Source organism: Malania oleifera, chromosome 2 (assembly GCF_029873635.1).
Source record: "Malania oleifera isolate guangnan ecotype guangnan chromosome 2, ASM2987363v1, whole genome shotgun sequence".
NCBI lineage: Eukaryota > Viridiplantae > Streptophyta > Magnoliopsida > Santalales > Ximeniaceae > Malania > Malania oleifera.
In genome coordinates this window covers 107,764,559-107,780,250 of record NC_080418.1, presented here as the reverse complement: position 1 = coordinate 107,780,250, position 15,692 = coordinate 107,764,559, and positions in this window count along the sequence as shown.

Sequence of the window (15,692 nt, the reverse complement as noted above, 5' to 3'; positions counted from 1 at the left end):
CTGAAACAAAAGAGAAGCTATACCTGCATTCACGTTCACACTTACTCAATTATCATACAAACTGAACAATGTTAGTAAGGTGGTCTCAAATTTTACCCTTTTCTTCTCTCTCCTCTATTTCTTTTTCCATTGTGTTTCTGAATGTGTTTGATATGGTGTTTGGTTCTCTTCTTCCTCTTCTTCCAACTCCTCTGCTCTCGGCTCCTCTGCTCCTTTGCTCTCTACTCCTTCTGTTCTGCTTCTCTGCTTTTCTTTCTCTGCTTCTCCACTCTTTGTAATGTGGCAGAGCTTCCCCTTTTCCTTTTTCTCTCTATTTCCTCATAATTTTTCTATACTTTCTGAGAGATGATCCAACTACAGTGCGAACCTCCCTATTTATAGTGAGGCTAGGAATGATTTTGGCGCCAGTTTTCTTCTCTTAACAAAATTCCCTACGCTGGCAGGGAATATTTACTTTTTAACAAACTTTTATTCTGCTGCACATGTGATTGCATTCTTTATTTCTTTTATTTTTGAAATTCTATTGCTAACTAATTGTGTCATTTCTTTTTTCCGTGCGCAGATGATGGGAGGGATGCATGGTTTGGCTAGGTGGCAATCAAGGAATGGAGGGCATGGGATTTTGTTTTTTTTTTTGTTTTTTTGTAACTTTTATGTATTTATTATTTTTTGTATGTATATACCCCCGGGTTGCTTCCCCTACAACCATTCTTTGTACACCTTTTTTATGCACGTATGCCATTTTGTACCCTCCTGTTGTACATTGCACCTTACTCATGTACCCGACTCTTATAGTGACACACATCTCATATTTCTAATAAAATGACCTCATGTGTGTTTTTCAACTTTGACCCAACATTTGTTTGACCAATTGTGCCTAAATAGAACCCAATTTAGAAATTTAAAAATTGACCTTAATCCCCATTGACATACTCGGTTTCAAAATTAAAAACCAAAAACCAACGACTTAATCCAGAGATGGAAAAATCTGCTCAATATGAAAATTTTGAAGAACCCAACTTAAAACCTAAAACTCAATTAAAGGTTTGAATGACTTAATAAATCTTGACTTGATATTTATTTTGATACTTTTTTAAAAAAGAATTCAACTCCAAGTTCTAAGAACACTCACTTACAAGACTCCAAAAATTTTGAAAAACTAATAAAAGAAACAATTTTGAAATGGTTAAAGAAACTTTGCAACTAATTAAAGGGACTTGATTACAGGGACTTAATTGACATATTATTATAAGACTCAATTACAGGGACTTAATTGACAGAGATTAACTTTGCAACTAATTAAAAGGACTTGATCTAACAACCCGTTTTAAAAGCTAAGAAAGTCTATTTTGAAAACTCAAGACTCGGATGTGTCATTTTTAAGGGACTTGACTTTCTGAAATCAAAAGGACTCAATTGGGGAATTAGGATCTCAATTTTGAAACATGATTTCGTTCAATACTTAAAGCTAGGTCTCATTACACTGAGTCTTGTAGAAAGGCTTGGTAAAAATTGCGGTGCCTACAACTGCCTGTCTTTGTAGGCTTTGTTGCCCCAATGTAACAGTAGGAACTCCATAATGTTATTTGAAGCAATAAGACTGCAAAGATAGAAGACACCTATTTGAACCAGGCCACTCAACTGGTCAATGTTTTTCAGATCAAACAAAAATGCGAAAAGAGCAAATTGAGCAAAATGGGAATGTTGCACTATTCTCTAAGAGGTTAGTGATTGGTGGGGATTTTTTTTCCCAAGCGGTGATTAGGGGTTAGTAGTTAGTATGCAATCAAAAGGTGTGGAATGTAGCTTGCCTCAAATGTGATGATTCGAGCCATAGCAGGTTCACTGACCCAAGCCAAAACATCTCTATGATGGCTTGCTGTGAATGTAAAAATTTGAGCCACGGCGGATACAACGACCTGAGGCCTTATAATGACTTGTTGCGAATGTAAGAATCCGACCCACAGCGAGTACAACGACCCAAGCCTTTATGACGGCTTACTGCGAATGTAGGAATCTGAACCACGATAGGTATAACGACCCAAGCCTCTATGATGGCTTACTGCAAATGTGAGAATCCAAGCCACGACAGGTACAACGACCCGAGCCTCTATGACGACTTGCTGCGAATGTAAGAATCCGAGCCATGAAGGGTACAATGACCCAAGCCTCCATGATGGCTTGCTGAGAATGTAAGAATCCGAGCCACGACGGGTATAATTACCCAGCCTCTATGACGTCTTGCTACGAATGTAAGAATCTAAGTCAGGGCAGGTACAACGACCCGAGCCTCTATGATGACTTGCTGCGAATGTAAGAATTCGAACCATGGCGGGTACAACGATCCAAGCCTCTATGACAGCTTGTTGCAAATGTAAGAATCCAAGCCATGGTGGGTATAATGACCCGAGCCTCTATGATGGCTTGCTACAAATGTAAGAATCTGAACCCTAATGGGTACAACAACCCAAGCCTCCATTACGACTTGCTGCAAATGTAAGAATCCGAGCCACGATAGGTACAATGACCCGAGCCTCTATAATGGCTTGTTGTGAATGTAAGAATTTGAGCCACGAAAGCTATAATGTCCCAAGCCTCTATGATGGCTTGCTTCGAATGTAAGAATCCAAGCCACAATGGGTACAACAACTCGAGCCTCTATGACGACTTGCTACGAATGTAAGAATCTAAACCACGAAGGGTTCAAAGACCTAGGCCTCTATAACGGCTTGCTGCGAATGTAAGAATCTGAACCACGGCGGGTACAACGACCTGAGCCTCTATGAAGACTTGCTGCGAATGTAAGAATTTGAGCCACGGCAAGTACAACGACCTGAGCCTCTGTAAGAATCCAAGCCACAGTGGGTACAATGACTCGAGCCTCTATAAGAGTCCAAGCCATAGTGGGTACAGCAACCCGAGCCTCTATGACAGCTTGCTACGAATGAAAGAATCCAAGCCATGACGGGTACAATGACCTAAGCATCTACATCTCCATGATGTAATTCAGGTGTAGGTTTGTAAGTTTAGAAGATGGTTACTCCACTGGGGATCTCCACTTAGGTTGGTGGCCTTGAGATCTTGAATATATGCTCAGGGTTAGTTTGTCTTTGGGGTCAGCTGCTCCAGTTTCTAGGTATATAATAGTGTGCCTAGGGTCAGCCACCCTAGTTTCAACCTCGCAAAGGGATTATTCAAAAGCCTGACGAACAAGACAAGTATAAATGAATGGTGCTCTGTTGCTATATGTATGTAGGTTGCTGCTCATGGTGCCAAGATGCAGGGACGAGTTGTTATGTGTATACGTGCATGCTACTACATGATGTATGTAATGAAGTGCATGATAATGTCTTTCTTTTCCAGTGTGGTCAAAAACCCGCTCTTCGTTCTTGCCTACGTTTTCAAAACTCCCAAGATGCCTGAGTGGGTTTCACTGGATCACCAAATTCCTTTTTGTTTAGGGCCTTAGGAGAGTAAGGAAAAAACTTTGAGAATGACCATGCATTCATGACATCAATTTGTTAAATCAGTTGGTCAATATGTAAGTATTGTTTTACCATGTTCCATGTTTTTTTAAGGAAAAGGCAACATTTACACCAGCATCCCAGAATTTGGATAACATTGATGTTAAATTATCAAAATAAACCCTTAAAGAGGTGGCTTCCCCCTTTTCACAAACTGCCCCACTTCCTTTAAAGTGGACCCCTACTCTTTCTTCCTTTTGTGCTATGAAGCTAAAGGAATTTTCTTGTTCTATTGTTTGTTCATGGTTTAATCATGTTCAGCTCATGTCTTATTCTCAAGATGGTCTTTACAAATCGGGATGAAACATAGGCTCCAGGTTTCAGATTCTTTAGAAGAAAAAGGGCAACTAAGGCTAAAAAACCCCATCCCTAAACAACATTTTTTTTTGCCCTAATTTGGGGTTGGTGCTTTTGCAAGACATCGATCGAACTTGTCCATTTGAATAAGTTGCCTACGTACCTTTCTAGGATCAGGTTATTACGTAGTTCAGACTCAACATTGAGTCTAACAAATCAATTGAGACAACAATGCGTACCAATCTGGTCAGGTCTTTTGATAGGACCGTAATGTAGGCTAGGGTATCGGTCAGAAAAGAAAAGGGTATAGTAAGGCTCAAGTTTTTATGAAGGGTAGTCATTGGTCATAGATCACAACTACTACATGTCCATTTTATTTTTCATTCTTTCTTTTTCCTTCTTTATTAGCTATACTTTTTCTTTTTTGTGAATAACTTATTGCTATTATTTTCCTTCACAAACCTCTTGGACAAAATACTTCCGAAACTACCCCAGTGTGGGGTGTGGTGTTTTGACGGGTTCATCAAGAAGTGAATTTTTTGGGCTCAAGAGGGTTAGCAAGGGGTTTTTCTTTTCTTTTTGTGGGTAGCAGAAGAATGGTCCTCCATCATTTTAGTGGCCAATTGTTGTCTTGCATGATTTGCCAAAGCCTTGAAACCTATTCCTGGTTAAAGTTTGAAAGATGACTTTTCAGAAGAAAATGGTTTAATATTTAGGTTCAATTTGTTTAGCAAGTGATAAATTAATGTTCGGTTCTTTATAGGAAAACTGGCCAGTCAAGAAGGGTCATCTATTATTTGATCAAAACACGAGTAGATAAGAGATCCATAGAACAACAACATAATCATCTTATTCATTCCTTCAGAGAGTTTACATGGTTTTCTAAGCAAAGTACTTTTTCACAGCATCTGGATTAACAAGGTGCAAAAGATCTAACCCATCCATATCTACCACCAACAAGGTGCCTCCTGAAAATGCTTTCTTCACCACGAAAGGCCTTTCGGTATGGATTGGAAAAATCTTCTACAACACTAAATCCCCTTCCTAGAATTGTCGAGGTCACACCTTCTTGTTGAATGCCCTCATCATCCTCATTTGGTATAATTGGCCACAGGCTATGGTTGCCATTCTCTTCTCTTCAATCAAATTCAGCTGGTCATACTAGAACTGTATCCATTCTACCTCGGTTAGTTCTGATTCTTTTAGGACCCATAAGGAAGGAATTTCTACTTCTATCAGAACCACAACCTCCATTCTATATACCAAAGAGAAAGGGGTAGCCCCTATAGAGGTTCAGATTGTAGTTTTGTAGGCTAGCAAGGCAAATGGGAGCTTTTCGTGCCAATCTTTGTAGGTCTCGGTCATCTTTTCCAAGATACTCTTAATGTTCTTGTTGGCTGCTTCGACTGCCCTGGTCATATATGGTCTGTAAGGAGCTGAATTATGATGCCTAACCTTGAACTGACTGCACAACTTTGTCATCACCTCATTATTCAGATTCTTGGCATTATCGAAGATTATTGTTTCTAGGATCCTGTATCTGTTGATCAACTCTCTCTTTATGAAGTGGCAAATTACATTCTGAGTGACAGTGGAGTACGATGCCACCTCCACCTACTTGGTGAAATAATAATGGCCACAAAGATAAACCGATGCCCATTGCTAGCCTTTGGGGTTATTAGGCCAATCATATGCCCCAGGCGGAGAAAGGCCAAGGCGCAGACAAGTCTTGTAGTTAGGCCGGCGGAACTTGTATGTGATCTCCATAAATCTGACATTTGTAGCACTTCCTCGCGTAATCTATATAGTCCCTCTCCATGGTCATCTAATAATATCCGCTCTTGAGGATCTTTCGAGCCAATGAGTGATCTCTGGCATGGGTACTACAAACTTCTTCATGGAACTCCTGCATAATCTTTCTGGTTTCTTGCACATCTACACATCGTATAAGAGTCATGTCATGATTTCTTTTGTACAACACTTCGCCGTCTAGGAAGAATCCCATAACTAATCTCCTGATTGTTTTTCGGTTATTGTTAGAGGCCCTTTTAGGATACTTGTTCTTTTGAATGAAGGTCTTGATATCATGGAACCAAGGTTTCCCATCGGTCTCTTCCATGATTGCACAGTATGCTGGCTCTGACTGCACTCTTATACGAATTGGTTCAACCTCTACTCCCGGCTCAACTTTAAATAGAGCTGCTAAGGTGGCTGTTGACTTTTTGAGTATGATCCCTAATTTTGATAATGACAAACCGTATGTTAATAGTGTTTGTGCCTAAGTACTTGAACATGTTAATTTTTAAGAACAGACACATAAAAGTGAATTGGATGATTGAAAGACCTTGAAGAGCACAAACTCCTGGCATATTCATATATGGCATCTGAAGTAGAAAAAGAATGAAGACCTCTCTCTTTATTGTATTTGCATTTATTCTTTTGGGTATAATATTTAATATGGTCAATCGAACATGTTGAGTAGCTGACCGAACTTGTCATGGTCGATCGAACCCATGAAGGGGTTCAAAATCGCCCAATGACGATCGACCATATTCTCAATTCAAAATCTCCACGGCCGACCAAACTTGACAATATGGTCAACCGAACCATGAATACGATCGGCCGAAACTCTCGGGTTGAAATTTTTTAACTACGATAAAACGAGGTTAATTTTAAATAACCTTCATTAAACTTTTCTAAAATGACCTTTGTGTCCCCCAACGGTTAAAATTCATTGAATATCTATATATACCCATTCATTTGGAGAGATTAATATGGATTACCAATATAATTAGCAAAAATTCTCTTTGATTTTTCTTGAGCCCATATTGCTTATACTTCATATTTTCAAGCCAAATTTTTTATACTCTCAAATTTTATTCTTTCTAAATCTTTTTAAAACAGAGAGTTATATTTTTATTGTGCTCCTTTCTTGCAAACTAATTGCAAGTTAAAGTGACTTTGATTCTCACTTGTGTGAGCTTACATATATTGTTCTTGAAGCTTTTTACTTTTACTGCCTTGCATTGTTTGATATTTTTATTGGAGAGTAAAGCTAGGGTTTTTCTCAATATATTTGATTGATAAATATTATTTGAGAAGAACTCTTGTGTGCTTCTGAGTCTTGACATCTTCATTGCTAGATTCGAAAGCTTGCTTGCATGATTTGATAAAATACTTTTGAGCAAGCTAGAACCCTAATCTCAGTAGTGCTTAATATTTGAAAAAAATTATTGTTGAGATTTCCACTTAGAGATTCAAGATTCCTTTGATTATATAATGATTATAATATTCTAAATCAAGGGTAATCACTCTTATGTATACACACTTTCATATACATCTTTGGAGAGTTCAAATCTTGTTTAATCAAATCTCACTTGAGCATATATTCCTATTACATGTGAGTGCATATTTGGATCATAATATTGTACAAATATGCTTGTGTTAGAAGCGCCTTTCATTGTGTGCAAAATTTTTATTGATCGGTTGCGGTTGTAATTCAGGCGTGGCTTGAGGTGGGTCTTCTCTGCCCGTTTAAGGAGAGGTTGTAAAGGTTAAGGACAGCCCTGGTAATTTGACCTGGCGTTGTATACAGTGTTGCTCCACAAATTAAGTGAGCAATAGTGGTAATCCTCGGGCTTACAAGCTGAGGTGGGGATGTAGGCAGTATTGCCGGAACCCCGATAATATTTCTTGTGCCTGCTTTTAATTTTCGCAATTTAAATTTCAGCACTTGAATGTTTTTGTTTAATTATTTGAATACTTGATTGGGTTTTTGATTATAGAGAAATAGCCTAGGTTATGTATTACTGATATATGGTTTAACCTAGGAAGAAGTTTTAAAATTCCAATTCACCCCCCTCTTGGGAATACACCAATTCCAATAGTGGCCAATGCATTAGAAATCAAATTGTTTTCCCTTGGTAGGTGGGCAAAAATGATGTGGTCAAACTCTTTAATCATCTCCTGGATGTATTCCTGATAGGGTATCAACTTAAAGTCTCGGGTCTCTCCCATTCTCCAGTCCACTGGTGAATAACTAGGGCTGAGTTTCCCTTTACGGCCAATTCCTTTATCCCCCAATCTATGGTAGCCTGCAAACCTAATATACATGCTTCATACTCAGCTATGTTGTTGGTACAAGGAAAGGTGAGCTTGGTTGTGATTGGGTAAAGTTGATCCTCTGGTGAGATGAGCACAACCCTTATTCCATGCCCCCACACATAGACCGCCCTGTTGAACAACATCATTCATCCATCTTGATCTGCTTCTTCTTGGCTTATCGAATTGATGTCCTTATCCGGGAAATCAAATTCCATACGCTAGTAATCCTTAATAGCTCTATCTGCCAAATATTCTGCAATGGCGCTACCCTTAATGGTTTTTCTTGTCACATAGGTGATGTCGTATTCGGTCAATAGCATATGCCACCATGCCACTCGACCTATCACTGCTGGTTTTTCAAAAACATACTTAATCAGACCCATCATGGAGATCAACCAGGTTAAGTAATATAATATGTATTATCTTAGCCTACTGACAACCCATACCAAAGCACAATAGGTCTTCTCCAAGTCTGAGTACTTAGACTTATATTCTGTGAATTTCTTGCTTAGGTAATAGATGGCCTGCTCTTTCCTTCTGAACTCATTATGCTGCCCCAATACACAACCCATAGAGTTCTCTGTTATTGCCAAATAGAGTACAAGGGGCCTCCTAGGTATTGGGGGAACCAACACAGAAGGGTTTAGGAGGTACTCACTTATTTTATTGAAAGCCTCTTGACACTCTTCGATCCATTTATCCGGGTTATTCTTTCTTAGTAGCTTAAAGATGGGTTCACAAGTGGTGGTCAGTTGGGATATGAACCGAGCTATGTAATTGAGCCTACCCAGGAAACTTCAAACTTCTTTCTCTGTCTTAGGGTTAGGCATCTCTTGAATAGCCTTTGTCTTGTCTAGGTTAACCTCAATCCCTTTCGCACTCACGATGAAACCCAACAGCTTCCCCGAAGTGGCGCTAAAAGTGCATTTTTCTGGATTCAACTTCAGATGACATTTTCGTAACCTTTTAAACAACTTTTCCACATTTACCATATGGCTATCCCCATTTCGAGACTTGACAATCATGTCGTCCATATACACCTTTATCTCCTTGTGTATTAATTCATGGAACAAGGTTACCATGGCTCTTTGGTAAGTGGCCGCCGCTTCTTCAAACCAAATGGCATAACCTTATAACAGAACATCCCCCATAAGGTAATGAAGGTGGTCTTCTATTTGTCTTTTGGGGCCATCTTAATCTATTTATATCTCAAAAAGCCTTTTATGAATGAAAATAAAGCATGCCTCGTTGTATTGTCCACCAACACATCTATGTGGGGGAGTGGGAAATTATCTTTTGGGCTAGCTTTATTTAAGTCCCGATAGTCAACACAAACTCAAAATTTTCCATTCTTTTTCATTATCAGAACCACATTGGCCATCCATTAAGGGTATTGGGCTACCTCTAAAACCAGGCCTCAAATTGCTTTTTCACTTCCTCCTTTATTTTGATTAACATTTTCAACCGCATTCTCCTCAACTTCTAGTTTACTCGCTTAAAATCGAAGTAAGTGGGTATCTTATGAGTTACCAAGTCTATGTCCAAACTTGGTGTAGACACCTTATTTTTGCCCTAACCAGATAGAACAAGGGGTCCCCTCTTATTACTTTCATTATTATTATTATTATTATTATTATTATTATTATTATTATTATTATTATTATTATTAGTATTTTTATAATTATTTTCTTATAATCATTTTTATTATTTACTACCAGTAGATTTATTAGTATTACTTAATTATTATTATTTTGGATATATTTATTATTATTATTATTATTATTATTATTATTATTATTATTGTTATCACTTTTGTTATCATTATTATTTTTGTTTTATATTATTATTATTATTATTATTATTATTATTATTATTATTATTATTATTATTGGTATTATTAGTATTAGTGTTATTATTATCATAGTATTTTATTATTATTACCATTACCATTCTCATTACTCTTATTAATATGTTACTATTATTATTTCTCTTATTATCGTTATTGTAAATATTATTTTATTATTATTACATTACTATTATTTTTCTTATTATCATTATTATTATTATTATTATTATTATTATTATTATTATTATTATTATTATTATTATTATTATTATTATTATTATTATTAAGATATTATTATTATTAGTTACCATATTCATTATTACTATAAAAGTATTAAAAAAAATAAAAATAAAAGATGTAGTTTTAGGGTTTAGTTTGTTTTATAAATAGAGAGGAGCGCAACACAACCAACAGGGCTGGGGGCGCACAGAAAAAAAGAAAAAAAAAAAGACCCAATCTTGCTACAGTTCAGCCCCTCTGCTCTCATTCTCTCCCTCTGTCTTTCGGTTCCCCTGCTGCTCCGCATAGCTTCTCCATTCGCAACCATCTCTCCCATATCTCCCAAAATCTTCCACTCTATCCTCCACTGCGCCGACCATCAACCCAGCCAACGACCAGCAACCTTCCGGCCTCCCTCAGTCCTCCACAGCGCCAGAAACTATCTAGAAAACCACCAGAGCTCCTCTGCTCCTCTACTCCACAGCTGCCATCTTCACCATCTGAACCCGAAGCAGCAGTAGACGAGCTACCCCTGCACAGACTTCAGAAGCCACGCCTCCGACCCTCATTCACCTTGCAACCACCAACGCGGCCACCCTGCTGCTCCTCTTCCTCTGCTCCAGAACCAGCCGCACCCGCCTCTGCTCTAGCAACAACTTCAGGCTCCCGCAATCCCGGCCAGCACCAAGAACCCGTTGTGAGTTCCCTGCATATAAAAATATGCACATACAGTAAATGAATACACACACACGCACACACTCCATGCATGTCTTCGACCCACACGCAACACCCTTGCTAGGAGTTTTCTGCACCCACACACACACACTCACACACGCACAACACTGTTGTCTCTGTTCCCTGCACACACAGCACACACATGTTTTTTTTATTTTATATTACATCCTTGTTTATTATATTCTGAGATATTGAAATGGTTGTTTATTTTTGCAGGCATATATATATGTATGTATGTATATATATATATATATATATATATATATATATATATGTATATATAGATATAAACATATATTTTCTGATTTTGTTTAGATGTTAATATCTAAGGGTAGGTTTTTTATGGTTTATGCTTGGGTGGTGTGTGATTTTTTGTATGGTTATTCTTAGTACTATTATATGTGTTTCTCAATATTATGCTCATGTTATATTCATTATAGAATTTCCAGTTTTATTATATATTTATTTTGTAATATTATCAAAAGGTGTATAAGCGGGTTCTAATATTTAAAGCTTGAGTTTTTATTGCATGTGTGAATATATTCTGATATTGTATGTTATTGTTAAAGTTCTGTTTGTTCGTTTTTCCCGTATTGTCATATATTTATTACTATTATAATACGTGTTGATTATTTTGCGTTTAGGGTTTTTGTCATAATTAAGGTTCACATGTGGAGTTATTATTATTTTGTATATTTAGTGTTTATCTCATATGTAGCATATTAATTTTTAGGATTGTACATTAATGTTTGATTTGATTTATTTCCATAATTTCCCATTTGATGGTCATATTGGATATTTACATATTAGTATTAGCCTTAAATTGTTTTCATAGTTTCACATCTTGCTTACCCTTTGTCTAATTACCTGCTAATCTTAGGGTTACTTGATTTAATTTGATGAGTAGATTGTTTCCTTAGTTTTGGTAATTTTGTTTCTATATGTATTGATTATGTGTTCCCATTAGGTAAGTTGCCATTATATTTAGTATGATAATATATAGAATATTATGGTATTACTATTATACTTATATTAGGTATTATCTATTAAGATATTCTTTTTTTTTTATTTCTAATATATATGGTATTACCTTTTATGATGTCTTTAGTATCTTGATACATATATTGTCTTATGATAACTTGTTACTTATTATCCTATTATTATATATTAAAACCTCCCATACTAGTATTTTCCTATAAAAAATTTAACACAATTTCAAAATTTGGGAGTGTATTTTCTTCATTACTATCCCTATGATTTTAATGCGGGGGTATGAGCCTTCGGGCTTCACGTACCTTTAGTTCTGAGGGAATATGTAAATATTTATATATTACGTATGTTTTTGTATTATTTATTTATTTGTTCATTTTGCATGTGTATTAGTAAATTTACTAGAGGAGTAATTTTAAAGACTTACTAGATTAACTTAGGGATAATTCTAAATTAATTAGGTGCCATTCGTAAGAACGGGCGCGTAGGGGGTGCTCATACCTTCCCTTTGCGTAACCGAAGTCCCAAGCCCAACTTTGATAACATAGACCCATTTTACCCTTAACGGGATAGTAATCATGTGTTCTAACCACACTAAAAGGTTAGTGGCAACTCCGACATTCCTTGTTTTTCTTGAAAATTTAAAACACAATTTTTTAATTTCGCCGCTCGGGGCACACGCGCTCCCGGGACGTCGCGATAGCTTAGCGACTCTGCTGGGGACATTAGAGAGTCGAGCCAGTAATTAATTCGAAATTATCCCAAGTTCAAATTTAATAAATCTTTTAATTAGTCCTTATTTTGTGAATATTGTAATTTGTAAATAACCTTGATTAATTGTAAATATTTTATTTCCATAATTTACACACAACCTTAATTAATTAATAATATTTTGTTTCCTAATTTTTTGAATATTAATTGTAGATATTTTGTTTCCAAATATTCTGAATAAAGCATATTAATTGTAGATAATTTGAATAAGCATATTCATTATAGATATTTTGTATACTAATCGTAAATATTTTGTTTCCATATTTTTTTAAGCATATTAACTAAAAATATTTTGTTTCCAAATTTTTTGAATAAACATATTAATTGCAGATATTGTGTTTCCATACCTTTTGAATAAATATATTGATTGTAGATATCTTGTTTCCATAGTTTTAATAGCATGTGAATAAATGTGGGGGTAGCGGGATTAGGTTAAAAATTGAATTCACACACTTTCACGCTCTATACTCGAGCTTTACTTGCTAAGATTAGATAACGGTGTAATAGCGTTTGTCCCTTCGTAGCTTAAGCTTGATGGGACCCGCGAACCACCCCGCTCAATGCGAGTTTTGTCCGGACCCCTATGGGGGAGGATGAAATTTCAAACTGGGGTCCTTCTTGTCAATAGGGATTCGAGCCTACCCACACGTACTTGTCCATAGTTTGTCCTTAACTAGGATAGAACCATGAAGAACCCTGTATAAATGTACCTACCCTGGCCTGAGCATTTTAAAATGTGGGTCGGCCCAACCCTTTTCAAATAACTCGGACCCAATTCTTTAAAAACAAAGCTAGGCCTGACCTTTTCCTAAGTAAAAACTCGGCCCAAGCCTGATTTTCAAAAAGGGTCAAACCCAGATTTCCAAAAATGGGCTTCGGCCCTATCACCCAAAAATCCGGGCCAACATTTTCTAAGCAATCCAAGCCTAAGTCCTTTTAAAACTAGGGCCTAATCTCATCATGAAATACATTGAAGCCCATATTTTAAAAAACTTGTGGCCCAAGTGCACACTAAATTCCACAAGTCTGCATTGAACGGAACCCACGGGTTGACTAGCCTGGGTCAACCCCAACCTCAGAACAGACTCTCCATAGAATCTGAGGTACATGAACCATCATCAAAGAAATGAATGGTTGAGGGAGAAATTGAACTGAAATTGTGGCCCATCATTGGTTGTTTTAATATTGAAATGTTTCATTAGTGGAATTTTTCTAGAATTCTGGCTAAGTAGTCATTTAGGTTACATCGTATTCATGCACTTCATTTCATACATGATAGGCTGCATGTACGCTTATATCTTTGTTTGTATGTATAAGTGCATTAGTTGCATCCATGCATAAACACCTATTGCATACCCTGATCATGCATCAAAACACATTCACTCATAATTGTGCATTCATGATTCTAAAACGAAATTTTTGGTTTTCAGTTCCTAATCAAAGAGGTTGTTTGAGTAACATAAAACAATAATTGAGACCACCACACATCAGTACAATACCAAACGAAGAGCAAGAGAAATGAGTGAACAATTAGAAAACAGGGTCATGGGTCTGGAACAAGGACAAGAAGAGATAAATGATAAGATAAGTAAGGTCCTGGAGTTACTGATGAACAAAGGAAAGGTGGTGCAGGTTGATCCCAAAGTAGATGTGGACCCCACTCATCCCCCAGGGTTCACCCCAGATCATGGACAAACATCAGTTCAACCACTTGGTGTCATGGGGAGTCCACTACCAAATATGCCTCCTTTCATCCTTGTTGTGCCAGCACAGGGGTTCCCAGTGGCAGGAACTCCTCCATTAGTACCTTCTGATATGGGGATAAGCAAATCTTAGGTTGAGCATCGCTGTGACGTATTGAAAGAGTACTTGAAAGCAATGGAAAGATCTAATACTTTCAATTCCGTTAATCCAAATGACCTTTGTTTGGTGCCAAAAGTCACCCTGCCGCCAAAGTTCAAAATGCCAGACTTTGAAAAGTTCAACAGGACCCAGTGCCCTCGAACGCATTTAGTAATGTACTGCCAAACAATGGCCGCTTACTCAAACGATGAAAAACTAATGATGCATTGTTTTCAAAGTAGTTTGAATGAGTTTGCTATCCGTTGTTACATTCAATAAGATAAGGCTCGGATCTGCACCTGGAAGGACTTGGCCAATGCCTTTGTTACTCACTACCGTCATGTGACAAAATGCCTTTGTTACCGCACTTGGAAGGACTTGGCGCTTGATCAAATGACTCTACAAGAAATGGAGAAGAAATCCACTAAAACATTCAGAGAATATGCTTATAGGTGGAGAGATATGTTAATCCAAGTGGACCCCTCGGTGAGTGATCGAGAAGTCATCTCTTTGTTTGTAAGCACAATAAAAGACCCCTACCGCACGCATCTTCGGGGAGCAACTCCCCACGATTTTATGGATATCATGGCTGCAGGAGGAAGAATTGAAGGCGATATCAAGGCAGGCCTAGTCAAGGATAGTGGCGCAGAAACTGGTCCGAGCAAAAGGTGGAAGAAGGAGGAAGAAGCACAAATGATACAGGGGCAATTTAACTGGAAGAATCAGTACCCAAAAGGTGGGAACCAATGGTCCAATAGAAACTTTGGTTTTGAGCTCGTAGTAAATCAAATAGTGCATACGGGCATGAGGCCCCAATTCATGAATCCTAGGCTTATGCCAATCCCGCTGAATCAGTAAGAACAAGACAAGAATGTGACCAGAAACTTCCGAAGGGTGGACCCCATTCCCATGACATATGTCGAATTATTTCCTCAGTTGTAGGAAAGGGGGATGGTATCTGCAATACTTGGGATGCCCGTTACGAACCTCCTCTACGGTGGTATGATCCTGGGGTTCGTTGTGAGTACCATGCTAACTCTCCCGGCCATACCATTGACCGATGTTAGGCCTTAAAGCATAAGATGCAATCATTAAGAAATGCGGGATGGTCAGCATTTAATGACAAGAAACCGGGAGTCCAGGGGAATCCTTTGCCCAAACACGAGGAAGGAGGTGGTTAACATATCAAGGAGGTTCCCAAATCAATGGTTTCAGTCGTTATCCATAGAGGCTAAAGTGCTGGAGTAGCAAGCTTTTGACTATCTAATCCTTTTCATTTGATGTTCTTTTGTTTTCCCCATTGTTATTTACTTTTTGTAATCCGTGGACGCTTGTGTCTCAAAAAATTTTCTATCTTTAATAAG